The sequence below is a fragment of the Falco rusticolus genome, chromosome 8 (genome assembly GCF_015220075.1).
Source record: "Falco rusticolus isolate bFalRus1 chromosome 8, bFalRus1.pri, whole genome shotgun sequence".
Taxonomy (NCBI): domain Eukaryota; kingdom Metazoa; phylum Chordata; class Aves; order Falconiformes; family Falconidae; genus Falco; species Falco rusticolus.
In genome coordinates, this window is record NC_051194.1 from 43,115,425 (window position 1) to 43,129,518 (window position 14,094).

Consider the following 14,094-nt stretch of genomic DNA (forward strand, 5'->3'; position numbering starts at 1 on the left):
AATACAGAAAGCCTTAATATGTTAAACTCCATTATTTCCAGTATTCAAAAAACCCCTACTGGATATGACCTTTTGACATTGTAAAGCTTTTTCATATATGGAACATGGTTTACATGGCAATAGGTTTGTAAGTATTCACATAAATAAACATGATAATTTTTCAGGTAATTCAGATTTGCACACATGGAGTACGAGATGAAAGAGCCTGAGATTCCTTTTATGAGAAGAATCTTCACAAAAAGGAAGATGACTAGAAAAACTATTTTCTGTTCCATCTTCCACCAGTTCTGGTTTCAGCCCAGCGACCTGGATGTCTCTTTAGGCACTTAAGTCACCACTGTAAATATATTCTGGCTTATTAGGCATGGAAAAAAAAAGAAAAGAAAGGCTGTATAACCTGTTGCTACACCGTGTAACAATTAAGAGGGAAAAAAAATTGGTTTCAAATCCACAGACAGTGGTTTGCAGCTCCTGTGCTATTTAGGAGATTGTCTTTGGGAATAGACCTGTTCCATGTTTCTGGATGTCAGGATTAAATTACTTTTATTGCTTTGGGAATCTTTATCCTTAAATGTTGTGCAACTGCTTCACACTTGCATAAGGTTTGGAATGACTCCTGAGCTAATTAATCATCATGGTGTCATTTAAACTACCCGGTCACATTTAACACTAAATAAAGGTTTTGCCAATCTGTTTGCCAGAATGCAGGCAAAACACCGGTAACAATGTCAGCAGCTGGATTCCTGTATCTCTTTGGTTGATGGGTTGGTTATATTTTTAAGCTCATCATTTACATTATAGGAATTAAAAGACATTTCATCAAGTATTTTGCTTCCAAGTCCTGCTATTCAAGTTGCCCTTCCTAAATCCAGTTTTTCAGAAGTAGTTCTTGTTGCCTTCTGCTTCCCCCAGACATGTAGCACAGCTAGTTTTTCAAAGCTTTTCCAGCCAAGCATGGGGTTCTGAAAGCTCTTCATAAATGGCTCTGTAGTGTTTCTCAGGCTGCCCTCTGCTACTGAAAGGAGAATGCTTGGAAGAAATCAGTTTTTTGGCTATCCTGATTTCCAAATTGGACATGGGTGGCAAGTTCTATTCAAATACGCCTCTGAAATCAATGCAATTTCTCTTTCCCTCATCTTTGAAATAGACATAAACTCTGAGCTGCAGAATGGGCAATTCAAATGCACAGTGAAATGTAGAAAAAATTCAGCTGGGGCTCCTCCAGTGTTAACTTAAATGCATAGGCATTTGCCTCACAGCAGCATATACTCAAAACCTGTTAGACAGATTGATGGCACCTATGTCCATTTCTACAGTAGCAGTAATTGCATCTTTGAGAATTCTTGCCTTGTACTAATGGCATGACTTCAGGGAGATAAAACAGGCAAGGTAAGCTGCCTGTATCTCCAGAGTTGCAGAGAAGATGGCATGGACATACACAGAGGTGAAATAATGTGGCAGAACAGAAATCCAAAGTTATTAGAGCATTAGTTGAACTAGTCATTAAAATTATTCATAGTCTGTCCTATCAGCATATCTGTGTAAATGAGGGATGGAAAGATGGTCAGATTTTCTACAACAAAGATTGTACATTCACTTCCCAAATAGCCTTTCTTCAGGCCATTTACCTCAACATAGTGGGGGTTGGAGGGGGAAGGGACTTTGTTTCCCTTTGCAGGAAGTGGAATATGGAATTGGTCAAGGTGACACTTTGGATAGAGCTGGAATTCTTTAGCATACATCTGATAAAGTGCATAATATAAGAAAACAACTTAAATGTCATTTCTCAGCTGGCTGTTAAATTATTTCTGCCAATCAGACTAATGAATGCACTGGGTTACATTTGTAGTCCTTATTTATATAGTTAGATTTAGAATCCCCTTCATAATCCTCCTTTAAATTAATCCCCATTTATGTTCTCATTTTAATTGTATATCTTGCAGATGCCTATTTTGTATTTAAGAGAGCAATCCAAAAGCAAACCATCAAGGAAGCAACAGCACAGAAAAAAATTTTCATGAGAGACTATTTTGAAACATATTAATGAAAAAACAAAAAAGCTAATTTTTTCATGGTGTAGATATCATGCTGTAATTCCTGCATGAATTGAAGACTGAAGCAGCCTCTATATGCTCTGTTACACGAAGTACCCTAATTCTCTTAAGAGGGCAATGCCATGGTTCAGAAGGATAACATTGCAGTATCTTTGCTGAAGTTCTTATGGTCATCCATAAAAAAATGTTTAAATAACAAAGTGTATTTTAAAGTAATTGTGCTAATGTGTCAGAGGAGGATAAAATTACCTAAGAACTGTACTAAATCCTTGAAGCTGGCTCTGCACATAAGCCAGCAGACTTCAAAATCTCAGAGGCCTTTTCCTTGGTTTGATTGATGAGCATGACTGCAGTGGCAGTCGTGCAGCAGCAGGATACACAAGCTGTCTGAGCAGCATGACAAAGAGGGAGTTGAACTGGACTAGAGCAGAGGCACATCCTGGAGGGACTGGGTCACCTGCACAAAAACTAAAATGCTGATTTCTGCCTGATTTTTGTCCCTGCTACCATCATCATGATAACATGCATTTTTTTTAAAAAAAGGAGTAACATTTTTTGAGAGAAGCAACATCCATTTTTACCTATATGAAACTTTTGTCCCACAGTCTATTTTGGGTACTTTAATATACCTATTTGCTTCTTGCTATTTCTTTTTGATGGCATTTGGTTATCTGTCTGGCCATACTGAAACACTGCTACCACTTTTTTAAATCCTGTTAACTGTAGGCATCTTCTACAGGTTCATGACCAAAGTATTTTGTACTTGAGACAGTAGTATGGGTCTTAAATCCATACTTACGAATGAGGACATGATGGTGTAACATCTGTGTAACCATTTCGTTTGCAGCAGAAATGCTAGCATGTAAACTACAGGACACAGATAAATTTAAAATGAAGACAAAGGACTGAATTATTTGGATGGTTACAGCACATATTACTGCCCTAAGGAAGTGGGGTAGAATGAAGACAACTGCTTTCCTTCCTTTGATGTTGGGAATTATACATAATACCAGTTTAAAATGGTAGAATTACTCAGTAAGTTTTGTTCTTCTGGCTGTGTTAGCTTTCTCAGTGCTTCAGCCTGAAAGCTATTTTTACAATGTGTTTAATTGAAGAGGCTGAGTGAAGAAGACTGTAGATGACTCTGAAGACAGACTAAACAGTCAAATGTATTTTTCCTGACTGAGTAGTCACCTATAATATTTGGTTGTATTTTACTTTATATCCCCCTAAAGAGTCTCATATAGCTAGAGTGGATTTAATTTTTTTTTCTGGTTGCCTTCTTAGAATAAATTGACACAGTCTCTCATGTTTTTGGCAACAGTTGAAAACTGACCTAACATTTTCACAATACATGAAAAAATACAATCTACATTTTGTACATTTCTTGAATATTTTTTAGTTAATTAGAGTATTATATATGAATGTTATAAAACATTTAGAATGTTGTAATTAGTTATAACTGGGTAGAGAAGAACTTCCTTTTAAACTCACAGTGTACTTACCCCGTCCTAGTTTAATGGGAGAAATATTTTCTCCAGTATGTAACTTTTTAGCCTGCAAAGTATAAGTGTATTTGAGATTTTCTCTCATTCCGTGTTTGGAAACAAATAATACTATGTAAGCCATCCTCATCTTTCAAAATTCAGTCTATCATCCTGGATAATTATATCCGATTATCATACTATCTAAGAATTTGTTTACATGTAAAAGCAATTATAGACTACTCATTTGAAAAACAGTGTATTAAAAATTCAGTTAGAAAAACTAGTGAGATACTAAGTTCCTTAATTTCCCATTGATTTATTTTTTTTTAATTATTATTCCCCTAGTTTATATAGTTTGGTAGTACAGAAATATTGTGATTACTGTCAGTGTTCAATAAAGCATTTTAAAGTACTTTCTTGAAACTGAAAATCATCTAGTTTGTACCTCAAAAATTTGCAAAGGAAGATAAAGAATGAACCCAATGATTCAGAAGTTATTTAATATTCACTTGTGATATTTTGGCTATAAGAAGGAAATGCTTCCAAATTACTAAGGACATTTCATAGTTCTTTTGCAAAAGTGCATACTTTCAATTTTAAAGTTTCAACATATTTGTGAACAGTGGTAGTTTGAAATAACCTTTCTGTTTCAAACCATCCTTATTAATTTCATATCTAGTGTTCTTCACTTGTGTCTTCATGTGCCTTCACCTTGAAGTAATGTCTGTTGATAGAAGAGCTGTAGGACATCTGAAGAAAACATAAACCCATCAGGGGAATGTTTTTAGGCTTAGGCTGTGCTTCATAACTATATTCCTCTCAAAAAAGAAGAAACCCAAGTATTTCTTACTGTAATCAGCATGTATTTTCCATCTTGTATAAGATGCCCCATTTGAATTTCATTTTTGTGTGAGTACTATCACCAACACACTCCCCCGGGTACAGAGAAAACAATAACTTTTTGTATCAGAATTTAATGTACAGCTTTGTACTAGTGAAACTCTACATGGTTATGAGTAATGACATAGCTATTGCATTTTTGTAAGGATTGGTACTTCAATGTATCAGGTAAAATATTGGCCTCATTGAAGTCAACAACAACATTCTCACTGACTTAAGAAGTTTCAGAGTTTCATGCACTGTCCTTTGATTTCACATTGTTCTTGATTAATCATTTGTTTGAGTATTCAGGGGATGATATGAGAGATGAAAAATATGTATTTTTAATCTATTCATATTCTTTTAGATAAGCTGCAAACAGCTGTTGTTTCTTAAACATTTGTAAGTGTTCTTGCTATGCCCAAAGAAATCTGGATTTCTAATATCTGTCAAAATTTTATGAAAGCCACACACTGAGCCGATACTTCTTTTTTAATACTTTGGATACATACACAAACAATTGTATATACAAGTTTCAGTGATTATGTATTTGTATATTTAAACATTTAAATGCATTTTGAATATTTGATTGTGCCATGACCTGGAGATTAGAAATTTAATTTTTTTCTAAGCCTGAAAATACTTTAAGCACTCTACTAGAGATCATGGATCAAAAATAGGTTTTGGTTTTTAAATAAATAATGGTTCAATCACTTTCCTCCATCTAGAAAATACGGGTCTAATACTAAGTAAAAGTAAATCTAATACTAAAAAGGGTAAGAGATATGAAGGGGACACAAAAGGCTTACCAGCATGTTCTTTCCTTTAGCCCATTGTGCAGTGTCAGTGTTGCAGAGCCAGAAGCAGGGCTAGATGGACAGAGCTGCTTTCTCTAGCAGCAGTATTCCCCGCTTGCGTGTCAGCATGATTGTATTGTTCACTCTCTGTGACAACATGGGCACTAAATAAACGAATTATCAAAATAACTACCACCCCCAGCTTGATTCGACATGATTATCTGATATTCTTTATCCATGAAAGTCTTTTGTCTTCAGACATTTCTGTGCTATTGGATCCTTGTACTCACATTTGCCTCCAATAACTGTACTGGGTTTCAGAGTGATCTGGTTAATATGGCAGTGTGCCCTACTAACTAAAATGCCTAATTACAGAAAAGATTGCCAAACATGAAAAAAGCAAAAGCAAAAAGCAAAAAAATACAGCCTCTAAGAAACCAAGAGACAGGGCTTACGCTTAAGATGAGCTCTGCGACTTTTCCTGTATGTAAAATAGGCATTTGTATGCAAACTTACAAAGATTTTGTGAGACTCACTATCTCAATATCTTGAGTGGAAGGGGATATAGAATCATCATAAGATAATATTAATACACCTATATAAGGTATTACATGGGTAATAATGTGCAAAATGTAAAGCTGTATTAAGTTGCATTTAAAACTTCTAAGGAAAAACGAAACACAAGCAATTAGATAAAACTTTGATACCATAGAGACTGAGTGATCCTAAATTACACTATACTGTAAAACAAGTGCTCAATAGCGTCAGAGCAACAGTAAATCCCTGCTGTCTGATTACATTGAACCTCAGCAGCATTACGTAACATATGTATTCTTGTTCCTAGTACATCAGTAATGGTTGGTTCAATGCTGCCATCAGAAGAAAGGTATGAGAGCTGCAAAAAAGGTTTTTTACCTGAACAGCCTGAATACAGCAGGATTTGAATGCCTGTTCTTCCCAGTGAGATGTTTGGTTTGTCAGGAGTGAATTATATTAAATGACAGGCAGAAACGTGCGTATGTATCCATGCAGCTGACCTAGAACAGGAAAACATGTAAACAATAATTTGTAACTGTAACTATCACATAAGAGTGGATTAGCAGCTGAAGTTGTAAAAAGGCATACTAGAACCCTGACAGCAGTCTCAGAGAAGATATCCAAGGAGGTTTGCAGAATCCCATTTTATGCTTTTACTTGCAAGAAGTATGAACACAGAGATAAAAAGCTGCCATGTTTCATCTTCCCTCTGACCTGACCAGGTAAAATGGAATTCTGGTGATCAATAAAACAAAAGGGTGATCGAATTTTTGACACTCTTCTTGTGAGAGTAAATAATAAAACAGTAAACTTTCATCTTTGACCATGCTCCATAAGAAACTCCCCCCGCATTTTATGATAAATTAATATTTGATGCCATTCCATTTAGAAATTGGTGATATACACTATTATTTGGTAATAATAATTTCATTTCAATTTGATTAGATGTGCTTCAGCTTATTGTCGTATTCATTAACTACATTCACTGCAATGGGAGCGTAATGCTAATCTGTCTGTTTGTATTAATTTTCCACAGTCAAACAACCAGGGAAGGAGTTAAGTGCTCTTTCTGGGTTTTATAGATATGTAACTTGAGGAAATTTAGTTCTGAATCAAAAGTGTGAACCTGAGATTACCATCTCTGCTGTTAACATAGGCATAAAAAATTGTTCCAACAAGGCGCCAGGCTGACGATACTTACCATTACTTATCATGATTCACAAATTGATTTTCTGGCCTTACATATCTTTAAAAAACAGTTGGACTTTTTAAATACCATCATTTTTCATAAGCTGATGAGAAAGGCTGAGATTTAAAGCCTCCCAGCAAACAATCCTGCCATGATTTACAATATGAACTTCTCAATTTTGTTTTTCTGCTGTACATTGTTTGTGAAAATCCTCAAGACTCCCAGGAGCGTTCTTTTCCTGTATTTCTGTATTTACATGGAGATTCACACCCTTCAGCATTTCCACTGCAACTGAGGCTTTTAGGACTTTCCTTTGTAAGTAGAGGGGGTGTATGTATCTGCATCATAAATTATGTCAGCGATTATTATTTTTTGTCAAAATATGAGTAAAATGCATCATAGGGTAACCTTCTCTCATCCTTTTGAGATGTTCTGCTTATATTTGTCTCAACTCAGAATACAGACTGACATTAAAATGAAGTTAAGTACTATAGGTGGCCCCAGACACATCTAAAAACCAGACATGAAACCTAGGCTACTCAAGATTCAGTACTGCATGTACAGGCTTGAAATACTGCCTGGGTGAAGGAGCACCTTAGGGAGAACCTCATGTACCTCAATATCTTATGATCTTAAACGCTCAGCTTGAAAACCTGGTAGGAAAACAATACCTTCCCAGTCTGAACTAGCAATGATATTACCAGAGGGTCACTCTGAAGGACTTGCAAAACAGGAGTCAACATTTAAATCTTGATTACCTTTAACACAGGTGTTTCTGTATTGAACTGAGAAAAAATAGTACAGAAAATATAAACAAAGGATGTTTGGATAACAAGCTGTAACGTTTACTGAAAAAGCAAAACACCACCAAAATCATTCTTGTCAATTCTCGCTCAAACAGGAATTATTCCTGAGCTTCCAAAAAGGACTTCAAATTTTATGAAAATTATTTTAAGAACTAAATGCTGATGAGAAAGCTTAATTTTAGAAAAACAAGCCCAAATAGAAAACAGTGGCAAGTTGTCTGTTGGTAATTTATGTTTTAATTACAAATTGACTTTACTAGACTGCAATCTGACCCTTTCAGAGAAGAGCACTATAGGGCTCTTATTACTTTTATTACAAAGCATCAGACCACATAAACTCTTTTTACAGGCATGTGCACTTACTCAACCACTGACCACCACAAGATGTCCTCTAATAGAATTGTAATTGTTCTCTAATAGAGCCAGGGAATAGTGGTCCCCTTTCAAATGGATTTTTTCCATTAAATTACAATCTCAATCTCTGAATTTAAGTGACTCTTTCTCCTCTATTATACTCATTTCATTCTACTACACAGGTGTTTGAAAGTCATTTGGAAAAATACTTAGATGTCTGAACACCTGGAAATAAAGTTTATAATTGCCATATTAGCATCGCATCATAGTGTATAAGCTTTTTTCCCAAATAAAAAAAAAGTACAACTATAGCTATGCAGATTCTGTGGAGTTTATGATTTCAGACAAAGGCATCAAACACCTTATTAATAAAGGGTTCACCAGAAGTTCAGATTTGCCATAATCATTTTTTCCAGATAACCATCACTGCATAAGTAATACTTTGCCTCTATTGGGAAGGTTTTTTAGCCAGCCAGCAAGGCTGCTAGTCTTTCATTCCTCTGCTTCTTTTTGTTGTTTTTTTTCAGTATTTATCTAAGCTCAAACTGTGCAAAGTGTGCTGGGTCTGAATTCTCACTGTTTGCTTTGATACTCATGTTTGAACAGTTTAGGCCATATTCTTTACCCAAACCTCTAGGGATCTCACAAAGTAGGCGTTGCTCAGGACTCTTAAAATTATATCCTACCTAATAAATTCAGTTATTACACAGAATGGATTGAACATGCTAGGAAGGTTCTCTACAAACCAACATTTCAGTGCAAGTTTGAACGGGACAAGAGGGACGGAGAAATAATGGAAAAACTTGTAGGGCTTTTAGTGAAGGCTAACAAGCATTCATTCAAATTCTTATTCTAGCCATAATCTGTTCCCGGTGGTATCTAAGAGGGGAGAGTGGGAAAGGAGGGATCAAATGTCTCTAAGAATATACAGAGAAAAATTATCCAAGCACATTAGGCCTACTAACAGCAAGAGTAATATAATTTTTTAATATAGACCTTGCTATTTATATCAAAATCACTCTTCAGCTTCACACTACAGAAGATTCACAGTGGAAACTAAAAGAAAAAAACATAGTTATTTCTTCCCATCCCAGCCATTTTAAGCCCACTGGCCAACAGGACAGAAAGGCTACCAAAAGTACCTGTGAATTCATAATTGTTCCTTGGTATTTAAAATAAATATATCCTGAATCAAATTTCTCTTTTATGAATTTAGCAAAATAAATGCCATAGGAAGTGAGGGCAAGAGTAAACAGAGCAAACACACAAATAACCAGCTCCCCAGCTTCTGATGGGCCCAATGACTTAAAGAATTATCTTTCAAGTTACAGAAATTTAAACTTTGAGTTATAATATTCCCTTCACAGTCATTAACAGGTGTTTGTATTTTGAGTTGAACTGTAAACTGTTTAATGTAGGGAAAAAGGTATTTCAGTTTTTCCACTGTCAAGGGACCATACTAAGACATTTTCTTAGGCCTCCTGTGTATTGAGTTTTCTAGGGTGCAAAACAGAGATCAGTACCTACCATTGTAAAGGGATCTTGGGTTGCGAAGCCCCAAAACAGCAAATCTAGGGGCTTTAAGGTCATGAAGCCTGTCAATGACACCATTGACACTGTCAATAGTTACTGTTATTACAAAAGTCAGAACCATCCTGCATGTCAAGACCAGTCTTCTACCTAGAATTTGGCTGCATAAAGGTTCTGAACAGCAGCCATACAATTTATTAGAGGATGAAAAGAAGTATCTAAAACCAGCAGCTGATCCATTGCAATCATTTGTCTAGGTGTAGATGGGCTACAGAGCCAGTTCCTTAAAAATGAGGATTGTGTCCCATAAAGTCAGATATGGATCTTTGCTGCTGTGCTTTGCTTTCCAAGTTTGTTCTGTGTAGCTAACCTCAAGCAGTGCCTCATTCTGTTGGTTTGTGAGTAACAGATTGAAATATTAACATCTGCAAAACTTAAACCTTCAAGAAAAAATGAAGCATATTGAAGGCTCTTATGTCACTTTCTCAGTTATTCTGTATCTTACAAAAGTGTGTCACTTTGTCAAACATTTTGCATTGCTTCTTATGTCTGTATCTTGAAAATTTCAAAGATGTTTGAACAGTAATACACAATGATCAGATAGACATCTGTCAAGCCCACACGTATCAGAAGCAATGATTTCCTGTGGCTGGTTTGGGACAGCGTGATTCATCAGATATTCTCTTTTGCTGTGACCTCCTGTAGAAGTCACAAGCAGAGTGTCTGCAGACTACATCTGCTTATTCATTTTCAGCCAAATTCAGATCTCTTAAAATTCAGAACAGTCCTATATGCATAACAGAGAAAGCTACCATGGCAATGTAAATCCTGGGAAGAACAACCATCATTTTCTAGTAACAATATCACAAATATATTGCAAAAGTAATTCCAACGCTTGAGCCAATATTATATCATTAAATATCAAATGCAGGATTTCCCTGTTTTCCTCATTGGCAAAGCTTCTAAAATTGTATCCAGCCTATCTCATTTGTCTTTCATTTTTTTACAGTCCTTATCTCCTTGCCGATATTGTTGCAAATATGACTCATAAAGTGTGTTTGCATAGTATTGGGGTTTTGGTTTTATTTTTTTACATGCAAGGTGGAACCAAATGCTTAACTCTAAAAATTAACTATTAAAAATGTGATTCACTAAATCCTGACGTTCTCAAGCACTTCAAAATAAGTCATATACTGCTTTGGGCATTGGAGATTATAGGAGTCAAACATCATGTGTCATTTACCTTAATGGTAACAGTAATACGTCGGGTGTCTAGTATTTGCTAACACTGGAAGAATGCGTGCCCAGGCTATCACCCTTAGTGAGGCTGTCATTCAGCTATTCATTTGGGCATACCTCGAATTTTTAACATGGACCTATTGAACCCAACTCTTGCTTGAAGACAGTAATGGATTTCAGAATGGTGCTGGATCAGAACCCAAAAGAGGTTCATTTCAACCTACAGGGGCAGCCATTAGAAAGACTCTAGTTTAAGCCACTTACAAATAAGAGTTTTAACATGTTTACCTCTGTTCTGTACTTCTTGAACCTAGAGACAAATGATCCTCAAGATATAGACTCAAGATGCAGCACACTGGAGCCCAAAACATGAACTGACTTGCCTGAAGTCATGCTTCAATTTAGAGGCAGAAAAAGGAGAAAAAAACCCCCAACAAACTGGTTTCTCAATACCATCTCCTTTTCTGTTATTCTTCCCTTCCATTTCTGTCCTCTCCTGTCACTCCCTCCCACCCCTTTCTCCTGCAAAAAGATTAAATGAAAAATGTACAGAAAGGTCAAGGACAGAGAGTTTTGTCACTGATACTTAAAAGAGGTTTACAGTTAAGTACTGACAAGCAGAGTCAGAAGTCATCCAGCTATATTCTCTTTCCTAAAAAAGAAAAAGACAAAGCATCCACCAGCAAATACATGATATGACCTTAGTACATCCCATCAGTGATAGGCGATTAAAACAGTAACATAATATACAACCCTTCATTACTATCCTTTATCTCACTAAATATTTGTTTCACATCTATCAAACCACTCAGTATTACTTTCTATTTTATATCATACTTAGTATTCCTGGAAAAAAAAAATTATTGCTTATTGATATGGTATATGGCACAGTAAATATAAAAATACCATTTCTGGATATTTTACTTCTTTATGGGCTTTTTTTGCTGTGATTTCTTTTTCTGCAGTTCTACTTACAGGCTTTGTACTCAAAGCTTTGCAACTGCTGCATTTACAGTGTTTCTTTCTAGATGACTTTTTTTGTTAGTCTCTTTGGATTCTTTAATGGATCTGATTGATCAGAAGACAATAGACCTGAGAATTTAACTCAGGACTACCCCATGTATGCCTCTGCAGTTCCTTAGAGTGCACTGAAATTCCAAAACATCCTACTTTTGATTAAAACAAACCCCTAAACATGTAAATTTGGCTCTAAAACTACCCAGGTTTCTTGTTCTCAGGTGTTAAATGTATGTGGAAACAGGAAGGGGGAGAAAGGAAATACTAGTTTAAAAAAAAGCCTACACAGTTGCAAATCAATATTGTTAGTCAGCCATACTACAAAAATACTTTAAGGGAGGATTTTGAATGCAACAAGGATCAGATGTTCACATTCTCCACAAGTGAACTTAAACCACCCTCTTAATCTGGCAGGCATCTGGGGAAAAAAGAGTTAGTGTTAGGAAGCTGAGCAGGTTTTGTCCAGGTTTAAAAAAAAGGTCCACATGGTCCTAGTAGTCTGAAACTCTGCAATCATCAGGCAATAACCTCCTGTGTCACAGAAGCATCTGGGAATTTGAGAGTGGGGAATGGCTGGCCATTTATGACAAAGACAGTCTTGATCCAATTCGATCTGAAATTAACAGTGAAATCACAATTTCTTTCAATGATGAAGGAAATCCTCCACAACTCAGTCTATTAAAGAAAAAGTAAGTTCTCCCCAAATGTATGTATCCATGCAACATTTTACAGTACTGCTCCTTCAGACTACCAGATATATAACTTAATATCACATATATAGACTTAAAATATATTAAAATATCTATTATACAGATGCATGTTACGTCAAATAAAGCAACAGGACTGAAACATTGTCCTGGAGACTTTAGACTGGCATTTTTAATCCTGCAGAGAGACAATGACTTTATTCTTGTTTTAGACATTCTGACTAATTAATAAAAAATATCACCTGACCCCAGCAACAAAAGTTATTATCTTTATACCTAGCTTTCAGATTGCTATTATCACAATGAATGAATCTGCAATGCATGTTATTGATTACCTACAGTCAGTACCTGATTATATGTAATTTTCTCTAAACAAAAGGCTTTTCCTGAGAAAACTAGAGTAATGTAAACTATGCTCTTTCATATACTTAGATTTTTTTTTGAAGAGGTTTACAATACTGAAAGGACCGTCTCAGGAGCATTCTAATTAACCCTGAAGGCATTGAAATGGGAGGTGAAACCACTTGTAAAAATGGAATGTAATCAGATTATTTTTTAAAGCTTGGATGTTCTCTGTGGAAGTCTGCTCTGCCTTAGAATGTGCATTTGTTAAAAATTATTACTGGTGTCACTAGACCAGGGGTCCTCAAACTTTTTAAACATGGGGCTGGCGCATGGATGAAGTGGCAGGCAGTCATCTGCGGCTGCTTGATTTCTCGCCCCAACCCCCGGCAGGGTGGGGGTTCTGGATTGAGGACCCTGGGGGGCCATATCCAGCCCGTGGGCCATAGTTTGAGGACCCCTGCACTGGATTATCTTGTCTGAAAAAATGCTTTCTCCTGTACTTTTTTGTTTACAAATGTTGTCAGTGGAATGCATAGGTGTTTGAATAATTCTGCAGACCTACTGGGTATGAAATTGTTCTCTCACTGGAGAAAATGGGAGTAACAATGCCAAGTCATAAAAACCTATTGGTTTCAAATAAGTTTAAGGGCACACTTAGGGCACTATAGTGTTTGTTAATTAACATCTCGATGTGAACAATAAATAAGAAGATACGAAATCTTAAAACTTCACTCTAAGGTAGATGGCACCTATTTTTAAAAAAATAATTAATTAAGCACAGAATTGTGACACAGCTGAGATAAATTTCAGGAGAAATGATGACTTGTGTTGATACGCTGGACTGGGCCTTGAATGATCTTGGATCTGTTCCCAGCTCTACCCTCAGCTTCACCTAGAGCCACATATGCTTCTTTAGTCAACATTGCATGTTCAAATATCTAAATGCCTTTGCAGAGAGGTGTCTACTAAAGTTTTGAAAATGCTTAACTACAGTAGTAACTATATGTTGACTTTGGAGACCTGATGTCAAATGTAGGCTGTACACAAATGATAAATAGCATAAAGTCCTTGTTCAGACAATACCTTATCTAAGATTCAAATTGATCATCAAACCTCGGCACCTGAATCAGAAAGTTAAGATAACACCTCCTCA